The 20,326-nt window shown below is 47.5% G+C and overlaps 1 protein-coding gene across 1 annotated transcript in view; it reads left to right on the top strand.

Moving 5' to 3' along the window:
• The window catches only part of HSPA9 (heat shock protein family A (Hsp70) member 9), a 373,785-nt gene that overhangs the window by 13,651 nt on the left and 339,808 nt on the right, over positions 1-20,326 (top strand). The window lies entirely within an intron of this gene.

Below are 20,326 nucleotides of genomic sequence, written 5' to 3'. Positions count from 1 at the left end.
ACTGTAATGGAAAGTGTCCAGGAACCTCCTAGTAAGACAGCAGATGGTAGAATCCTCCAAGTAATGTCTCCTGATAAGTTGTAACTGCAGTATTTCATCCAAGACCAATCACACAGTACTAGTGCATGGAAGGAGGTTTCATGTCTCCCGCAAAGCTAATGGATTCCTGTTTCTACATACTAAAGTAGTGATACTCAAAGTACGGCCTGGGGGCCGCATACGACCCTCTTGACCTTTACACGTGGCCCCCTGATCAATAGCAGCACTGAACTCCGCACTAACATTAAAAAGAAGTTAAATATACAGCAAGCCTTTATTTAAAGTTTAACCCCTTCGGGGCTGATGACGAGCTGGGCTCGTCATGGTGTAGCCTCCTCAAACACTGATGACGAGCCCAGCTCGTCATGAGCCCCACCCTCGGGGGAAGCGCTGGCGCTCCCCCCGAGGTTCTCTGATCTTCGTTGTTTTGCTGGGGGCGGCAGCGGAAGACCTTCCGCTGCCGCCCCCGCCCCCCCCCCATGGGAATCCCTGATGACGTCAGCGCGCACAGCGCGCGCTGACATCATCAGGGATTCCCAGCGCTCGGGAAGCCATCTGCTTCCTGCGCGTCTGGGGAAAAGGTAAGATTGCGGTGTCTGGCGGGGGTTTGGGGCAGCGAAGAGGCATCAGGGGAGAGGAAAGAGTTTTTCCTCTCCCCTGATGTCTCTTTGCAGGGCATTTCTGCCTCACGATCGCGCACAGCGTCGCGATTGTGCGGCGGAAATGCCCCCACTAGCACCAGGGATGTAATTTTAGATTACAGGAAGCGACCCCTTGGGCAAGGGTCGCTTCCAGGCGGGCTGTGATAATGTTTTCGTTTTTCTGCCCCCCCTGGGGGCAAATCGGCCCGTTTTTTCGGCCGTTTTGCCCCCAGGGGGGGCAGAAATTCCCCACTAGCACCAGGGTTGTTTTTTGGAGCCAAGATGGCGGCCATATTTTTTGTTTACGTTTTTCTGTCCCCCCTGGGGGCAAATCGGCCCGTTTTTTTGCCGTTTTGCCCCCAGGGGGGGACAGAAAATGCCCACTAGCACCAGGGATTTTGTTTTTAGCTTTTAGGAAGCGACCCCTTGGGCAAGGGTTGCTTCCAGGTGGCCTCACACTTAACTTTTTGTTTTTCTGCCCCCCCTGGGGGCAAATCGGCCTGTTTTTCAGCTGTTTTGCCCCCAGGGGGGGCAGAAATTTCCCACTAGCACCAGGGAAATTTGTTGGGGCACTGTGTTTCTTTTGGGAAGCGACCCCTTGGGTAAGGGTCGCTTCCAGGTGGCCATGATTGTGTTTTTTGTTTTTCTGTCCACCCTAGGTGCAAATCGGCCCGTTTTATTTGCCTTTTTGCCCCCGGGGGGGGGCAGAAAATACCCACTAGCACCAGGGAATTTATATTTAGTTTTTAGGACGCGACCCCTTGGGCAAGAAGTACTGCTTGGCTGGCGGTGTGTGTGGAGTGGCACTTGGCTTGCAGTGTGCGTGAAGTGGTGTTTGGCTGGTGGAGTGGCGCTTGGCTGGATGGTGTGCGTGGAGTGGTACTTGGCTGTCTGTGCACGGAGTGGTGCTTGGCTGGCAGTGTGCGTGGAGTGGTGCTTGGCTGGCGGTGTGCGTGGAGTGGCGCTTGGCTTGCAGTGTGCGTGGAGTGGCGCTTGGCTTGCGGTGTGCGTGGAGTGGTGCTTGGCTGGCGGTGTGTGTGGAGTGGCCCTTGGCTGGTGGTCTGCATTGAGTGGTACTTGGCTGTCTGTGCACGGAGTGGTGCTTGGCTGGCGGTGTGCGTGGAGTGGTGCTTGGCTGGCGGTGTGCGTGGAGTGGCGCTTGGCTGGCGGTGTGCGTGGAGTGGCGCTTGGCTTGCAGTGTGCGTGGAGTGGCGCTTGGCTTGCAGTGTGCGTGGAGTGGCGCTTGGCTTGCAGTGTGCGTGGAGTGGTGCTTGGCTGGCGGTGTGCGTGGAGTGGCGCTTGGCTTGCAGTGTGCGTGGAGTGGCGCTTGGCTTGCAGTGTGCGTGGAGTGGTGCTTGGCTGGCGGTGTGTGTGGAGTGGCCCTTGGCTGTCGGTGTGCGCTGAGTGGTGTTTGGCTGGCGGTGTGCGTGGAGGGGTACTTGGCTATCTACGCACGGAGTGGTGCTTGGCTGGCGGTGTGTGTGGAGTGGCGCTTGGCTGGTGGTGTGTGTGGAGTGGCGCTTGGCTGGTGGTGTGTGTGGAGTGGCGCTTGGCTTGCAGTGCGCGTGGAGTGGTGTTTGGCTGGCGGTGTGTGTGGAGTGGCGTTTGGCTGGTGGTGTGCGTTGAGTGGTACTTTGCTGTCTGTGCACGGAGTGGTGCTTGGCTTGCGGTGTGCGTGGAGTGGCGCTTGGCTTGCGGTGTGCGTGGAGTGGTGCTTGGCTGGCGGTGTGTGTGGAGTGGCCCTTGGCTGGTGGTCTGCATTGAGTGGTACTTGGCTGTCTGTGCACGGAGTGGTGCTTGGCTGGCGGTGTGCGTGGAGTGGTGCTTGGCTGGCGGTGTGCGTGGAGTGGCGCTTGGCTGGCGGTGTGCGTGGAGTGGCGCTTGGCTTGCAGTGTGCGTGGAGTGGCGCTTGGCTTGCAGTGTGCGTGGAGTGGCGCTTGGCTTGCAGTGTGCGTGGAGTGGTGCTTGGCTGGCGGTGTGCGTGGAGTGGCGCTTGGCTTGCAGTGTGCGTGGAGTGGCGCTTGGCTTGCAGTGTGCGTGGAGTGGTGCTTGGCTGGCGGTGTGTGTGGAGTGGCCCTTGGCCGTCGGTGTGCGCTGAGTGGTGTTTGGCTGGCGGTGTGCGTGGAGGGGTACTTGGCTATCTACGCACGGAGTGGTGCTTGGCTGGCGGTGTGTGTGGAGTGGCGCTTGGCTGGTGGTGTGTGTGGAGTGGTGCTTGGCTGGCGGTGTGCATGGTCTGGTGCTTGGATGGTGGTGTGGGTGGACTGGCGCTCGGCTGGCAGTGTGCGAGTACTAACTTTCTGTTGGTCACTACACACACTGCTAGTTGAGTGACACTCTACCCAGTCCATCATTTTGTGTAGTTGCTGTGGCAGATACGTAAGTGATGGGCCCTTGAATGGCGCTGTCTGCTGGTGTGAGTGTTGTAATGTGATGGGTCCGCGGCTGGCGGTGGGTGGGCCAAAGGCCTGTGACTAAGGCAGTGGGACTTAACTTGTAAAACTTACATGCTACTTTTTTAAAAATTCATTTTTGGCCTGTTCTGCTTTGGGGCACCCACGCAAGTGAGGTATCCTTTTACTCGGGAGAACAAGGGGAACGCTGGGTGGTAGGACATTTTTGCCGGCACGGAGATCCCACGCAAAAAAGTTTGGAAAAGTGATATTTTTACCTAATTTTAAGGTTTGCAATGAGTTCTGGGTAGGAAAACATTGGGGGACCCACGCATGCCATACCTCCTTGGAAGCCCCCGGGTGTCTACTTTTCAGAAATGTGTGGGTTTGGTAGGTTTTCCTACATGGCCGTCTCGCACGGGGCCAAAAACCCAGGTAACCCCTCTTTCAAAAGCTGGTGGGATTGACATTCAATACCACCAGCTTTTGCAAAAGGGGTTACCTGGGTTTTTGGCCCCGTGCGAGACGGCCATGTCGGGAAACCTACAAACCCACACATTTCTGAAAAGTAGACACCCGGGGGCTTCCAAGGAGGTATGGCTTGCGTGGATCCTCCAACGTTCCTTTACCCAGAATCCCTTGCAAACCTCAATTTTTGCTGGAAAAATCAGTTTTTTCACACTTTTTATGCGTGGGAAAGCGTGGCGTCACTGGGCTCACACAAATTTCCTCCCACCCAGCGTTCCCCCAGGTCTCCCGATAAAAATGGTACCTCACTTGCGTGGGTAGGCATAGTGGCTGCAACAGGAAACGGTCCAAATCGTACGGTGGAGAAATTACAATAACCAATAGCAACATTACCTTCTTTTTTGGGGGGTAGGATTGAGTTTTTGGACCGGGGCTCGGCGGGCATCTTTGGAAACTACCAAACCCAAACAGTTCTGAAAACTAGACACCCGGGGGAGTCCAGGGAGGTATGGCATGCGTGGGTCCCCCAATGTTTTCCTACCCAGAAATCCCTGCAAACCACAAATTTAGGTTAAAAAAACAGTTTTCCATACATTTTTGCGTGGGATCGCCGTGTCGGCACAAATGTCCTACCACCCTGCGTTCCCCTTGTTCTCCCGAGTAAAATGATACCTCACTTGTGTGGGTGGGCCAAAGGCCTGTGACTAAGGCAGGGGGGCTTAATTTGTTACACTGAAATACTACTTTTTTCAACATTCGTTTTTGGCCTGTTCTGCTTTGGGGCACCCACACAAGTGAGGTATCCTTTTACTCGGGAGAACAAGGGGAGCCTTGGGTGGTAGGACATTTTTGCCGACACGGTGATTCCACGCAAAAAAGTTTGAAAAAGTGATTATTTTACCTAATTTTAAGGTTTGCAAGGTGTTCTGGGTAGGAAAACGTTCGGGGACCCACGCATGCCATACCTCCCTGGACTCCCCTGGGGGTTTACTTTTCAGAACTGTTTGGGTTTTGTACTTTCCAAAGAATACCACCGAGCCCCGGGCCAAAAACTCAGGTGCCCCCCCCCCCCCAAAATCAAGGCTGTTTTGCAATTTGGTATTGTAAATTCACCACCGTACAATTTGAACCATTTCCTTTCGCAGCCACTATGCCTACCCACGCAAGTGAGGTACCATTTTTATCGGGAGACCTGGGGGAACGCTGGGTGGGAGGAAATTTCTGTGAGCCCAGTGACGCCACGCTTTCCCACACAAAAAAAGTGTGAAAAAACTGACTTTTTCTGCAAAAATTGAGGTTTGCAAGGGATTCTGGGTAAAGGAACGTTGGAGGAGCCACGCAAGCCATACCTCCTTGGAAGCCCCCGGGTGTCTACTTTTCAGAAATGTGTGGGTTTGGTAGGTTTTCCTACATGGCCGTCTCGCACGGGGCCAAAAACCCAGGTAACCCCTCTTTCAAAAGCTGGTGGGATTGACATTCAATACCACCAGCTTTTGCAAAAGGGGTTACCTGGGTTTTTGGCCCCGTGCGAGACGGCCATGTCGGGAAACCTACAAACCCACACATTTCTGAAAAGTAGACACCCGGGGGCTTCCAAGGAGGTATGGCTTGCGTGGATCCTCCAACGTTCCTTTACCCAGAATCCCTTGCAAACCTCAATTTTTGCTGGAAAAATCAGTTTTTTCACACTTTTTATGCGTGGGAAAGCGTGGCGTCACTGGGCTCACACAAATTTCCTCCCACCCAGCGTTCCCCCAGGTCTCCTGATAAAAATGGTACCTCACTTGCGTGGGTAGGCATAGTGGCTGCAACAGGAAACGGTCCAAATCGTACGGTGGAGAAATTACAATAACCAATAGCAACATTACCTTCTTTTTTGGGGGGTAGGATTGAGTTTTTGGACCGGGGCTCGGCGGGCATCTTTGGAAACTACCAAACCCAAACAATTCTGAAAACTAGACACCCGGGGGAGTCCAGGGAGGTATGGCATGCGTGGGTCCCCCAATGTTTTCCTACCCAGAAATCCCTGCAAACCACAAATTTAGGTTAAAAAAACAGTTTTCCATACATTTTTGCGTGGGATCGCCGTGTCGGCACAAATGTCCTACCACCCTGCGTTCCCCTTGTTCTCCCGAGTAAAATGATACCTCACTTGTGTGGGTGGGCCAAAGGCCTGTGACTAAGGCAGGGGGGCTTAATTTGTTACACTGAAATACTACTTTTTTCAACATTCGTTTTTGGCCTGTTCTGCTTTGGGGCACCCACACAAGTGAGGTATCCTTTTACTCGGGAGAACAAGGGGAGCGCTGGGTGGTAGGACATTTTTGCCGGCACGGTGATTCCACGCAAAAAAGTTTGAAAAAGTGATTATTTTACCTAATTTTAAGGTTTGCAAGGTGTTCTGGGTAGGAAAACGTTCGGGGACCCACGCATGCCATACCTCCCTGGACTCCCCCGGGGGTCTACTTTTCAGAACTGTTTGGGTTTTGTACTTTCCAAAGAATACCACCGAGCCCCGGGCCAAAAACTCAGGTGCCCCCCCCCCCCAAAATCAAGGTTGTTTTGCAATTTGGTATTGTAAATTCACCACCGTACAATTTGAACCATTTCCTTTCGCAGCCACTATGCCTACCCAGGCAAATGAGATACCATTTTTCTCGGGAGACCTGGGGGAACGCTGGGTGGGTGGAAATTTGTTGATCCACGCAGATTCCGGAACTTTCCACCACAGAAATGTGAGGAAAATGCGTTTTTTTTCCCAATTTCTTAGCTTTGCAAGGGATTCTGGGTAAGAGAACCTGGGGGTAGGCAGTCGAGTGACCCCATCCTGAATTCCCCTGGGTGTCTACTTTTCATAAATGTATAGGTTTGCTAGGTTTCCCTAGGTGCCGGCAGAGCTAGAGTTCAAAAACAAAAGGTAGTCTCTTTGCCCAAAACGTGCACAATTTCACTGAAAAATTGAGTTGTGACCACGTTGCGTTTTGCACTGTTTCCTGTCGCAGCCACTATGCCTACCCAGGCAAATGAGATACCATTTTTCTCGGGAGACCTGGGGGAACGCTGGGTGGGTGGAAATTTGTTGATCCACGCAGATTCCGGAACTTTCCACCACAGAAATGTGAGGAAAATGCGTTTTTTTTCTCCAATTTCTTAGCTTTGCAAGGGATTCTGGGTAAGAGAACCTGGGGGTAGGCAGTCGAGTGACCCCATCCTGAATTCCCCTGGGTGTCTACTTTTCAAAAATGTATAGGTTTGCTAGGTTTCCCTAGGTGCCGGCAGAGCTAGGGTTCAAAAACAAAAGGTAGTCTCTTTGCCCAAAACGTGCACAATTTCACTGAAAAATTGAGTTGTGACCACGTTGCGTTTTGCACTGTTTCCTGTCGCAGCCACTATGCCTACCCAGGCAAATGAGATACCATTTTTCTCGGGAGACCTGGGGAAACGCTGGGTGGGTGGAAATTTGTTGATCCACGCAGATTCCGGAACTTTCCACCACAGAAATGTGAGGAAAATGCGTTTTTTTTTCCAATTTCTTAGCTTTGCAAGGGATTCTGGGTAAGAGAACCTGGGGGTAGGCAGTCTAGTGACCCCATCCTGAATTCCCCTGGGTGTCTACTTTTCAAAAATGTATAGGTTTGCTAGGTTTCCCTAGGTGCCGGCAGAGCTAGGGTTCAAAAACAAAAGGTAGTCTCTTTGCCCAAAACGTGCACAATTTCACTGAAAAATTGAGTTGTGACCACGTTGCGTTTTGCACTGTTTCCTGTCGCAACCACTATGCCTACCCAGGCAAATGAGATACCATTTTTCTCGGGAGACCTGGGGGAACGCTGGGTGGGTGGAAATTTGTTGATCCACGCAGATTCCGGAACTTTCCACCACAGAAATGTGAGGAAAATGCGTTTTTTTTCCAATTTCTTAGCTTTGCAAGGGATTCTGGGTAAGAGAACCTGGGGGTAGGCAGTCGAGTGACCCCATCCTGAATTCCCCTGGGTGTCTACTTTTCAAAAATGTATAGGTTTGCTAGGTTTCCCTAGGTGCCGGCAGAGCTAGGGTTCAAAAACAAAAGGTAGTCTCTTTGCCCAAAACGTGCACAATTTCACTGAAAAATTGAGTTGTGACCACGTTGCGTTTTGCACTGTTTCCTGTCGCAGCCACTATGCCTACCCAGGCAAATGAGATACCATTTTTCTCGGGAGACCTGGGGGAACGCTGGGTGGGTGGAAATTTGTTGATCCACGCAGATTCCGGAACTTTCCACCACAGAAATGTGAGGAAAATGCGTTTTTTTTTCCAATTTCTTAGCTTTGCAAGGGATTCTGGGTAAGAGAACCTGGGGGTAGGCAGTCGAGTGACCCCATCCTGAATTCCCCTGGGTGTCTACTTTTCAAAAATGTATAGGTTTGCTAGGTTTCCCTAGGTGCCGGCAGAGCTAGGGTTCAAAAACAAAAGGTAGTCTCTTTGTCCAAAGAGCGCAAGATTTCACTGGGAAATTGAGGTGCGACCACGTTGCGTTTTGCGCTGTTTCGTGTCGCAGCCACTATGCCTACCCACGCAAGTGAGGTACCATTGTTTTCGGGAGACCTGGGGGAACACTGGGTGGGTGGAAATTTGTTGATCCAAGCAGATTCCAGAACTTTCCTCCACAGAAATGTGAGGAAAATGTGTTTTTTTTGTCAAATTCGTAGGTTTGCAAGGGATTCTGGGTAACAAGACCTGGTGGTAGGCAGTCAAGTCACCCCATCCTGAATTCCCCTGGGTGTCTACTTTTCAAAAATGTATAGGTTTGCTAGGTTTCCCTAGGTGCCGGCAGAGCTAGGGTGCAAAAACTACAGGTAGGCACTTTGCTAAAAAAGGGTCAATTTGTAACTGCAAAATTTAGGTGTCACCACTTTGCATTTTGCGCCGTTTCCTGTCGCAGGCACAAGGGCGACCCACACAAGTGAGGTACCGTTTTTATCGGGAGACTTGGGGTAATTCAGATTTGTAAATCAACTGTTATTACCAATTGAGCTTTTGCGCATTTCTCCCTTTCAATGAAAGACATTGTGTAAAAAAAAAATAATTTTGAAAAATGACCAATAATTCTCATGCTAGTATGAGTATTCCCAATTTTGAAAATTAGCAATAATATACTGTTTCTGAACTCTATATTTTGTACCCAATTCAGAAATACATAGGTGTCTTTCATACAGATTTTTCCATGTATACATTTTCCAAGACAAAGTGCTCTATACCCAGTAAATGAAAAAATACCATTGCAAGTTGCTGCTCAGTTTTTGGATCTGGGTTCGTCGGGTTCTTGGTGAAACTACAAGTCCTATATATCCCCACAACCAGGAAGGTCTAACGGATGTAACGGTACATTGCTTTCTAAGAGCTGTCAAAACTAGAAAAAGTTATAGGTGAAAACGTTGAGACAAAAGGCTGTTTTTTTCTACAAATTTTCAATTATTCCAATATTTAACTGTTAGTTTCTATAAAGAAACCTTCATGGATTTAGACAAATGACCCCTTTCTGAATTCAGAATTTTGTCTACTTTTTGAAAATGTACAGCTTTCTAGGATCCATTATTGCTTTCAAACTCATTTCTACCATTAACTGGAAGGAGGTGGAAAGCTCTAAAAATAGCAAAAATAGGCTATGTCCCAGAAAAATGCCAAAACTGTGTGAAAAATGTCGGTTCTCTGACAAAAGACTGTCATTTCCTAAAAGCCGAGAAAATGGAGATTTCAGCCCCACAAACCCTTTTTTGATAACATTTTCAGGGAAAAACCCAGAGGCTTTCATTTGCAGCCCGTTTTTCCCATTTTTCTGAAAAAAACAAAAAAATCACTATATTTTGGTTAATTTCTGGGACCCCTCCAAGGTAATCCACAAACCCTGGGCGCCTTTAGAATCCACATGATGTTGGAAGAAAAGGACGCAAATTTGGCGTGGATAGCTTATGTGGTCAAAAAGTTACAGGGGCCTAAGCGCGCACTACCCCAAATAGCCAAAAAAGGGCTCAGCACAGGAGGGGAAAAGGCCTAGCAGCGAAGGGGTTAATTGAAATGCAAAAAAAAATAACTAGGTTATCGTGCTCCACTTCACTTTAGGAACACCTTGATTTTGAAAGCTATCTTGCAGCAAAGGTGTAAAAATATGACAACGTCCAGTCAAAATATAAAAAAGTGTATCATTCCACACAATTTGGTTGATTAACCTCAGGCTTTCTGGTTTCATAATGTGCACTGTGCTTCTCCTATACACACTTTACCTCACCCCTGCTACCCCCACCCCAAATCGCCACTGTGTTGGCACTGATTGCAGCTCTCGTCACATCACAGACCAAATTTTGTGGCCCTTGAGAAAATGCTTGTGAGTACCCATGTACTAAAGCATGGACATCATAAAGTATCTACTGGACATCATAAAGTATCTAAACTGTTTGAATACAGAACGTGGCGCAAAATTGCCATTGTGTTCATAAAACATTTCTAGTTTAACATTTCCAAACAGATCAAATACATTACTCTGATGTTTGGTTGCTAATGGGTTGCGTAGTGTTACCTTGGTTGGTCGTCATTTTGTACCAAAGCGTTTGACTCAGAGTTTTTCTGAAGGCAAATGTCTCAAAACGCATACTATTTTCTTGTGCTGCTTCATTTACTGTTTAGCTTGACTCCCTCAGCTGAAGCATCTGTTTTCTGACTTCCATAAGGCCCTCAGTTGTTGCCTTTATTACCAGAGACCTTATTTTACTGTGCGTCCCTGAAACCGATTCCTCCATGAATTTGCCTGCTGCTTTCAGGTCTCTCCTATTAGACATCCTTTAGCTGTATGTAGGCGAAAGCCTCTTGTGGACCATATCTAAAACCTACAGTGGATTTAGAATCTACCCATTGCTTACTGTTTGTTGGGTTTAATGTCTCTCATTTGTTTGCTTATTTGATGGCATGCTTGTCTCATGTTGTTCCTCTGCACCATGGCCTTTTAAGCCTCCTTTTTGATGGGCTACATATATCCTTCCACAGCTCGCGTTTATGGAACTACTTATCTTTTCTTTCTATGCACTTAATGAGTATATGTGTTATGAACATCTGCGCTGTGAGGGCCCACATATCCTAGACCCTTCCAATGAAGTCACACATGTCTATACTTTGGGAGCACGCAACTTAGTTTACTCCCTTCTGACCTGGAACATAGCAGGCTATAATAGCAAGTGGAACAACGAGGAGTGGCTTACTGCCCTGGCCAATTTTTAGATTATTATTATACAAGAAACCTGGGAGATCATACCTATTTTTATCAATGGAGGTCGATCTTTTCAAACTGCAGCCTTGCCCTCATTAGGTGCAGGCCCAAGGGAGGTCTACTTGCATTGATTTCTAACGTGGTCGTTTTCAAGGTTTTAAAATTGATAAATACTTCACCTTACTTTCATATCCTGGTTATTGAAGGGAATGAAATATGGGACCTATTACTAGTGAATTACTGCAATAACAACTTTCAAAACCCTGAGACGGCACACGTGCTCTTATATGAAAAAAGAGGAGGACAAAGAAAAGGAGAAAGAAACAGAACCAGGCATAATGAAACAATCATTGGAAATGCAATAGGTCTCGCATCATTAGAGTTAGTGCTTTTAGAATTGTTTATGGGTTTTTTTTGTAAATCTTTAGCATTTTTGTTTCCTGTAGCCAATGCTAAAGAATTACAAATAAAATAAGTTCTCTGGCACTTGAATTACTTCTCTGTGTCTATTTCATTTCTACTGTTGGCGATTAAATTTGGGAACACCACTCGGCTTACTTTTATAAACATCATATTTACAGCCTTCCGTGGCTGATCTGGTCTACACAATACCGGATTCTACTGAAAAACGCAAAATAATCAGTATACGATCTCAATATTTATAGTTACAACACAAAATAAATAAAGCAAAATGTGGTGCATGATCCAGTTGAAAAACGAACATCTTGAAGTAGTCAAATTTTAACTGTTTGCAACTGACAGTATTCTGAAAATAAGTATTTAGTTTGGAATTCTAAAAATAAGGAGTTCTTAAAAGCGCTGAATGACGACCACATCGGCAATTCTAAACGAATGAAATATGCAACTTACTAGCTGGATATCTGAATGACGGAAAGGCACCACGATACGTGAGTGGGAAGCTTTCAGTCTACTACCGCTGGGGTTGGTCATGGGGGAGAGGGTGCAAAGACTATACATTCGCTGCATGTACAGTCCATTTATAATTAAGTGGTACTCTCTGGTTATAATTTAACGCATTGTTGCAAAGGGAACCTATGGGATGCGAGTCTGAAACACAGCCAAAACAAACACGCCAATTTCATTTAAGAAAATGTAAACGTGGGCTCAAAAACTATTATTATTATTATTATTCCGAGTTTTGTATAGCGCCTGGTTACCAATAGGCATCCCCGCGCTTATCAGAACATAACACAGCTACAAGAATGCAAGGATTAAACAGAGAACAAAAAAGTTTTTAAAAGTTTACGAAACCTGAAGAGACTGGCTTCGGAGCGCAGTTGTAGGGGCAGTGAGTTCCACAAGGAGGCCACATTTATTGAAAACCTTCTGCCCCCAGTTCTTGCCTTTTTCACCCTGCCAACCTGAAGGAGATGTTGGTGGTCAGAGCGGAGGGAACGAGAGGCCTTATAGGGCTGGACCATCTCCTCAAGAATAGGTGGACCCGCCCCGTGCAGGACTTTGTAGGCGATGCAGAGTGACTTGAATTTCACCCGGTCCTTCACAGGGAGCCAGTGCAGTGCCCTCAACGCCGGGCGGGCAGATTGCCGCCTAGGGAGACCCGTCAAAAGCCTGGCAGCCGCGTTCTGCACTTGCTGCAGTCTGTTCAGGGTAGATTCGGGTGCGCCCAGGAAAAGCGCATTGCTGAAATCCAGCCGCGAGATAAGTCCCTGGATGAGAAGCCTTCGAGTGGCCACTGGGAGCAGGGGCAGAATCTTCTGGGCTGAACGGAGCAGGCCAAAGCACACGCCAGCAGTCTTTTTGGCATGGGTTTTAAATGATAGGTCCTGCTCCAGCCATACCCCCAAGCTCTTGATCTCCTGCTTGGGGGGGGCATCGGTCCCAAACAGTCTGGCCAGCTGCTGGGGGGCAAAGATGGAGAGGAGTTCCCCAGCAGCATCAGTTCCGTTTTGGAGCCATTTAACTTTAGGGCTGAGCTGCACATCCACGTGTAGATCTTTTCAAGACACGTGTGCAGCCGGTCGGGATGGTACGCCGACTGGGAGAGGCCTACCACCAGCTGGGTATCATCAGCGTAACTGATGATTTTGATACCCAGCGGCCGTACCACATTCCCCCAGGGGGGCCATGTAAACGTTGAATAGGGTAGGGCTCAATGAAGAGCCCTGTGGCACACCACACTGGAGAGGGGTAGAAGATGATTTTTCCTGGCCTTCCCACACCTCAAATGTACGACCTTCCAGGAAGGAGGCGAACCATTTGAGGGCCAAACCCGTGACCCCCACCCCTGACAGCCATTGGAGAAGCACCTGATGGTCCACGGTGTCAAAAGCAGCGCTGAGGTCCAGGAGGATCACTGCCACTGATCCCCCCCGAATCCAGCATGCTCCTCGCATTCTCCACGACCGCCAGCAGGGCGGTGTCGGTCCCCTGACCGGGCCGAAAACCCGTTTGGGAGTCGCCCAGGAGGGAATTGGCTTCCAAGAAGTTGGAGAGGCGGCTATTCACCAGCTTCTCAGCCACCTTACTGATACCCGGCAGCAAAGAGATAGGCCGAAAGTTGGCGAGATCGGCGGGATCGAGGTTAGGCTTTTTCAAAAGAGCCTTAACCACCGCCCCTTTCCAACTGGGGGGGACCACCCCATGGGCGAGAGACAGGTTTATCAAGTCCGTAGCAGGGCCAACGATAGTAGATGACACCTGTTTAAGATATTTAATAGGTGCTGGGTCTTTCGGGGAGCCGCTCTTCATAGATCTCAGCACCGACAGGACTTCCTCCTTAGTAACTGGACCAAGGGAAGCCAACTCCGCCAGTGGTGACTCAGGTTGGGAGCTGGGATTGTCCTCCAAAGAGGAGATCTCACCTAGCCGGGGAAGGGAAGCCAGTATGTTGTCGATTTTACTTTTAAAATACGAGGCCAGTTCTGTACATTTTTTGCGAGGGTCCTCGTGGAAAACCTGAGGGTCGGGGGCATTGAGTAGCTCCTTAATGACCCTAAATGACTCTTTGGAAGAGTTGGCCGCAGAGCCAATGCGCTCTTCGAAGAATCCTGATTTTGCCACCCGAATAGCAGATTTGTACCTGCTCAGGGCCGCACGATATTCTTTACGATTCGCCTCACTCCAGTCTCTCCTCCAGGACCGCTCTAGCCTCTTACATCCTTTCCTCAGAGTTCTTAATTCTGATGAATACCAAGGTGCCGAGCCCACTCTCTTCCCCCTCGTAAGTTGTTTCTTTTTGGGTAGGAGAGTGTCTAGAGAATCCACGAGCCAGGTGTGGAAGTTCGCGTCAGCGACTATCGGGTTGGCTCCCTGAGAGGCTGTGTGGCCTCCAAGTGTGCCGCCCAGGTGTCAACTGGGAGCCTCGACCAGGCTCTCTCCAGGGTGTGAACCCGTGGGACCACCGCAGCTCGGCTGTTGAATTGCCATAACGCGGACACCAAATAATGGTCTGTCCAAGGTAGGGCAAGAGCCGGAGATGGAGTAAGATGGTCCAGGTTAGAAAATAAGGGATCAAGCAGGTGGCCCTTCTCATGGGTCGCGCCCGAATTGGCCAAATTGAGTCCAAAAGATCTGAGATCGTCGAGCAGATCGACTCCTGTGGCATTGGCTGGGTCCTCAAGATGGATATTAAAATCGCCGAGAACAACAAAGTTGGCAGTAGAAGAGGCAAGAAGTGCAGTAATTTCCAAGAGAGAGTTAGGGAAACTACCCAAAGTTCCGGGAGGGCGATAGATCAACAAGCCCACCAGAGACACTGTAGGTGACAACCGAAGGGAGAACTGTAAGCTCTCACAATCAGCCACCCCTCCATTCTGGATCTTACAGGCGAGCGTGTCTCTATAGAGAACTGCAGTTCCTCCTCCCCTCCCTTTAGGTCTATCAAGGTGGAGTATATGAAAGCCTGGGGGGAGTGCTCTGACCATGTCAGGGCCAGAGCTGGGGGAGAGCCAGGTCTCCGTGAGAAATAACACATCGAGCTCGTGGTCTAGGATAAGTGAATTGATTTCAATGGCATGGCTCGGCAAGGACCGGCAGTTTAGTAAAGTCATGGAGAGAACGGATTTCACAGCCACTGAATTGTGGCCGGAGGAACAAAAACTAAGCAAACTATTTGTGGTTGCCTCTGTCCGAATTGGCATAAAAGGTCCCACACACTGTGACTCCTTGGGACCTTGTGAATCTCACAGTCTACCAGTAGGCACAATATGATCCACAATCGCGCAACCACTTTAGGCAGACCATGTGTGTAGCGATTAGAAAACTTTCAAATGCAAATGATCCACGTATAGAGAACTACGAGGAGTTACCCGTTCAACGTGCTAAACGCTTGGTATCATCATCCAAAACTCGCCCCTCCAACTGAGCAGCTATAAAATAACAAGCTTCTGTGTTCTGCGACACGGCGGGCAGGGGAGGGGGCGGAGCGGGGAGAGGTGCGACACAGCAGGCAGGGGAGGAGAGTAGGAGGAGGAGGGGGGAGGAGAGTAGGAGGAGGAGGGGGAGGAGAGTAGGAGGAGGAGGGGGAGGAGAGTAGGGGAGGCACGGCCTAGCGGCCGTGCAACCAAGAAGTGAGGGGGCGGAGCTGGGGGAGGCTGTGAGAGAGAGAGTGGGCAAGGCAGGCGGCTGGGGGCATGTGCACGCGCTTTTAAGCTCAATGCGCATGCGCATTGAGCTTAAATTTCACGGGCACTGCAAGGAATCGCCACGATTTCTTGCAAGTTGGTTAAAGAGTGTTTAAGCCCCCATAGTCTCGCAAGCTCGATGCGCATGCGCATCGACAGGCGAGACCTAAAAAACGGCTGCGTTACAGAAGGTCGGAGTATTGTCTTATGAAATGTCCAGGTCTCCATCCGCTATGTGACTGATACAATCTCATCATCAAACTTTGGTTAATTTGAAAGGATATGGGAATGGACAACGTCATTATAAATGTTATAAGTGAGCTTTATAGGGATGCGACCGCTATGGTGCGCTATAGGAGTTTAGGTGAATGTACAAAATTATTCAAAATTGAAAGGGGAGTCGGACAAGGATGCGATTAGGCTCCTTCCTTGTTTTGCCTTACTTACCAACAAAATAAATGGCATCCTGATCAATATCGCAAAAGATACTCTAATAGTCTTGCCGATTCCCCCCCCCTTCCCTATCCTTTTACACGCGGACAAAGCAGTTTTATTGGCAAGGACCACTCTGGCACTTAAAAATCTTATCGCACAGCATTCATGCGCAATCTGCTGGACCTACACTTAAATAAAGCCAAAACCTATATTAAGGTAATGGGTGGTGTTTAAAAAGACAATGAGTTCCCATCTAGAGGGGGGTAAATTTGAGCAAGTACAACATTTTAATTATTTAGGTATTGTTTTTGATTTTAAACAAAACTGGGAGATGTTGCAAACTCGAGCAAATTTAATGCTCCAAAGTATTGATGTGATATTCAGATTTGCCCAAAAATTGGCCTGTAAGCCAATTTTAGAACTGTCTAAAATCTATTTGGGTGCTCTGAGACAGCAGTATTCTGCTGTGAGCTGTTTAAGCTGAGTTTTATAGGGATTTGGCACTTGTTTTTATGTCTAGGAGAGGGAGTACATTTTTTTTATATGAACCGTATTGTTAGAGGACAAAGTTTGTTAGGACCTTACATGCAGAAGTCCAAAGTGTGGATTGAGCCTGTCTGTCTCCTAGGAGATACTGAATAAAGGAGTAACTTCCCAGGCCCTCTGACCCTGCAAGGCGAAGTCTGCTGATTGGCTCCCCAGTTCCCAGGCAACCCTGAGCCTCCTCTCACACCTGCCCAGGGCCCTGAAGGGTTTTCTGGGAGAACTCCAAAACATTCACCTCCTTTTTGTGAGTTGAAGTTCCCTGTGCCCCAGATTGCGGTGAGCCAAAGACCAGGAGGTGGTAAATAGGCAAACTAGTACTGTCTCCTTTCTCAATTAAAAACAAAACACCGATATTCCCTACCCATGATTGCATCATTTTTATAACTGTTCTGCTTGTGGTTGTTACAGTTTAAAAATTGTGGTTTTAACCTACCTATGATTGCATAATTCCTCATTTGTTTGGGTTTAAATCTGTGGTTTTTACTTGCCCATGACTGTTCTCATTTAACCTGTTAAATTGTGGGATTTGCAGTCCAAAATCTAGTTTTTCCCCTCATTCCCCGTGACTGTTTTCTCTCCTGATTTCTCCCTTGCTCTGTGCTCAGACCTTTATGTTAAGCAATCCACCTTCAGCTCCCATTTTGTTAGCAAGTGAGTGAAACCAGACCCCTCTTACACCCCTAGCAACAGGGATATTCTACATCAGAGAGTGTACAGAGGGTGCTCTGAGACAACAGTTATCTTCTGTGAGCTGTTAAAGCTGTGTTTTATAGGGATTGTGCACTTGTTCTTTTTGTCTAGGAGAGTGAGTAAAGTTTTTATACAAACAGTATTGTTAGAGGACAAAGTTTGTTAGGTCCTTACCTGCAGAAGTCCAAAGTGTGAATTGAGCCTTTCTGTCTCCTAGGAGATTCTGAATAGAGGAGCAGCTTCCAACTTTCTGGCCAGCAAACCTAGTCTGAGGTTTCTGGGACCTTATGTTGGATGCTATTGGTTGGTACATTTGTGCACCGATTGGTGGTTGTATCTGCTGTTTCTATTGAATTCGGGTTATTGTTCTCATTGGTTGGGTATTTGAGGGTTCTGATTAGTTTCTGGGTCCGTGATTCAATTAATGTAGGGTTGGGATTAGGGCCAGGGTTAGACTTTTTATTGGAAGTAGGGACTAAGGCTTCCTATGTGATTGGTTGCTGGGACTAGGGTTGGGGCTAGAGCTAGTGTTAGGTTTTCTATTGGAAGTAGCGATTAGGGCTTTCTTGTGTGATTGGGTTCTGGACTATGTGTGGGACTAGGGTTAGGTTTTTTATTAGACGTAGAGATTAGGGCTTTGAGCCTGATTGCTTGGACTTGGGCTAAGATTGGCTGTAAGTTCTTGGACTCTTATTGGTTCTAGATTTTAGGGCTAGTGTTGTGATTGGATAGGGTTAGGGTTCCCATTGGCTGAGGGGGTCAAAGGACAACTAGGGCTATAAAAGGCCTGTCTCGAAGGGCGGAGAGGAACAGGGGAGTTGCCTGATCGGTACAAGGGCCAGAAATGCTGCCAATTTTCCCATTCAGTAATTCCCACCCTACACCATCATTATCCACAAACGGAGTAACACACTCACACCAAATGTACACCCACACTTACTACAAACAAACCCTATGCACAAATCAATGTACCATCATACACTACAAAACCACATTTATATACCTTTCTATCCCAGCTACCACACATTTCCAACATCACCTACAAACAGTACTCAACTCTATCCTATACCACTAACCAATGCACTCATCACTAACACAGCCAACATCCATACCATACTTAACTATAACCTATTCAGACACACACTCCCCGCTCTAATTACTCCTAACGGACCCCCTTTTATCATTAACAAACCCATACTCCGCCTTCCATCATTTGTCCAACCAATACCCTCCTCTTCTTTGTACCACAATAACACAACACTAATGTGCCACAGCACCACACATTTTAACTCTTGCAGCAAACAGGTCTAAAACAAATAGTCTTAAATCTACTTCATCCCCTCCTACACAGAACATACTCTACTCACAAACACATCACCACCCTCTTTACCTTACAACTTCCACTCGCAAACAATACTATACAATCAAATCCATCTGGTAAAACAAATACATCAGCACCTTTTCACTACTCATCAAAAACAAAACAAATCACACACATCAGCACAACAAAATCTCTCAAGCACAACACCTCTTTATACTTAGTCACTCAATACAATCATACGCCCACCTTTCAAACTATGCAAATGGACAAACTACAATGCAAAGCTTTTTCTCTTCCAACACACCTAACACACATACAGCAACTCTCTTCTAACCGCCTCCCATTCATTTGACTATTTAGAAGCTTACTACATGACGCACCTGCTGCACCACCACCACTGACTTGTACACCTTCCGCCCTAATCATACTCGAGCAATATAAGCAACACGCTACACATCACAATTTTGCTTTTCTATGTCTACTGCACAACAAAATTCCAGCACAGCACACCAACTCACTCTCAAACACCGTATGCACCACCTATGTATGCAGACCCTGTCAAAATGCCTTCTTAGCCTCTTGGTCGAGGAACACATTACAGAACAGCTACACAATTGCTATCCTATTACAGATAATACCAGCACTAAAAACACACCCACTACTAACCCACACAATACTGATCACTCTTTTACAAAAGTCTCACTGTCACCAAAGCACATTCTCCAAACTGTCTACTAATAAAAGCTCAATCGCTCTCTAAAAACAAACCTTGCATCTACGACCCTCTCACCGATGCAAAACCAGACATATTATTCATAACTAAATCATGGTTGGGAGATGATATGACTCCAGTCCTGCATGAAGCCATTCCTCTAGGCCAGAGGTCTTCAAACTTTGTTGCGCCAAACCCCCCATAGCTAAATATTTTGAAGTCTGAACCCCCTCAAACTTTATCGCAAGGACTGGAGGAGCAGAGCTGAGCGCAGGGGTTTGGGCTTGAGACCATTTGAGGGGTACTTTTCTGTAGCTCATAATCCACAGTAATGTGAGACTTAAATGCTTAAAACAAAAATTGAAACTGATTAATACATGCAAATCCTGACATTCTTTGGATTGTAAATTTCAGCATTACATTTTGTGTTGGTTTGCATTACAAAAGTATCGCAAACCTGTTGCAAAGCAAAGGGTGCCTTGAATGTTGGGGGCAAGGGGCTGCTGGTTATGCTTGATCTGTCAGAGGCCTTCAGTACGGTACCCCAGTTCGTTCTGCTGGCTCTATCTTCAAGTAATTGTGATTAGGAGTAACGAAGCGCTCTGTTAATTGACATTAGTAAATCTGGTCCCTATAGTAGCGCTGCGCAGCCTTGCATTCTATTTGGGTACAGTCCAGTGCAAATCGTGATTTGCGCTGGATTGTTTATACCCACACACATCAGGTTTGTGTTAAAAAAGTAACACAAACCTGATGGAGTCTTAATAAATCTGGGCCTAAATTATTTTGCTGTAGCCTGTCTTATGCTGTGTGTAATGACATTTTTCAATAATGACACATTCACTGTGCTTTCTGCCAAAGAAAGGAACCATTTAGCATTATAAAAACAAGTCACTTTAACCCACTGCTTCAAGCAGGATTCCATTCTGCCACTCTCACACTTTGAGTGCCTTTCCCACTGATTAATTCGCATTTATCCAGTGTCTGCATTATTTTATATGTAGTCAACATGAAGTTAAAAAAACACTTCAAATCTGGTACTGAATATTTTGTTCTTGGTGTGCCAGTAATTGACCCTGCCACCACGCTGACTGCCCTCTACCACATGGCACTTTAAAGTCGCAATTCCCATGCTTTTTTTAATGTCCTTTGGCTGCATGTAAACTAAGATAGCCTGGAAACGGGATAAATAAAGTTCGCGCTTACAGATCCTCTTAATTTACAAGTTGTGCAAGTCTTTACT

Source organism: Lissotriton vulgaris, chromosome 7 (genome assembly GCF_964263255.1).
Source record: "Lissotriton vulgaris chromosome 7, aLisVul1.2, whole genome shotgun sequence".
NCBI classification, from domain to species: domain Eukaryota; kingdom Metazoa; phylum Chordata; class Amphibia; order Caudata; family Salamandridae; genus Lissotriton; species Lissotriton vulgaris.
The sequence above is the reverse complement of the archived record's forward strand: the minus strand, read 5'-3'. Positions and strand labels throughout refer to the sequence as shown.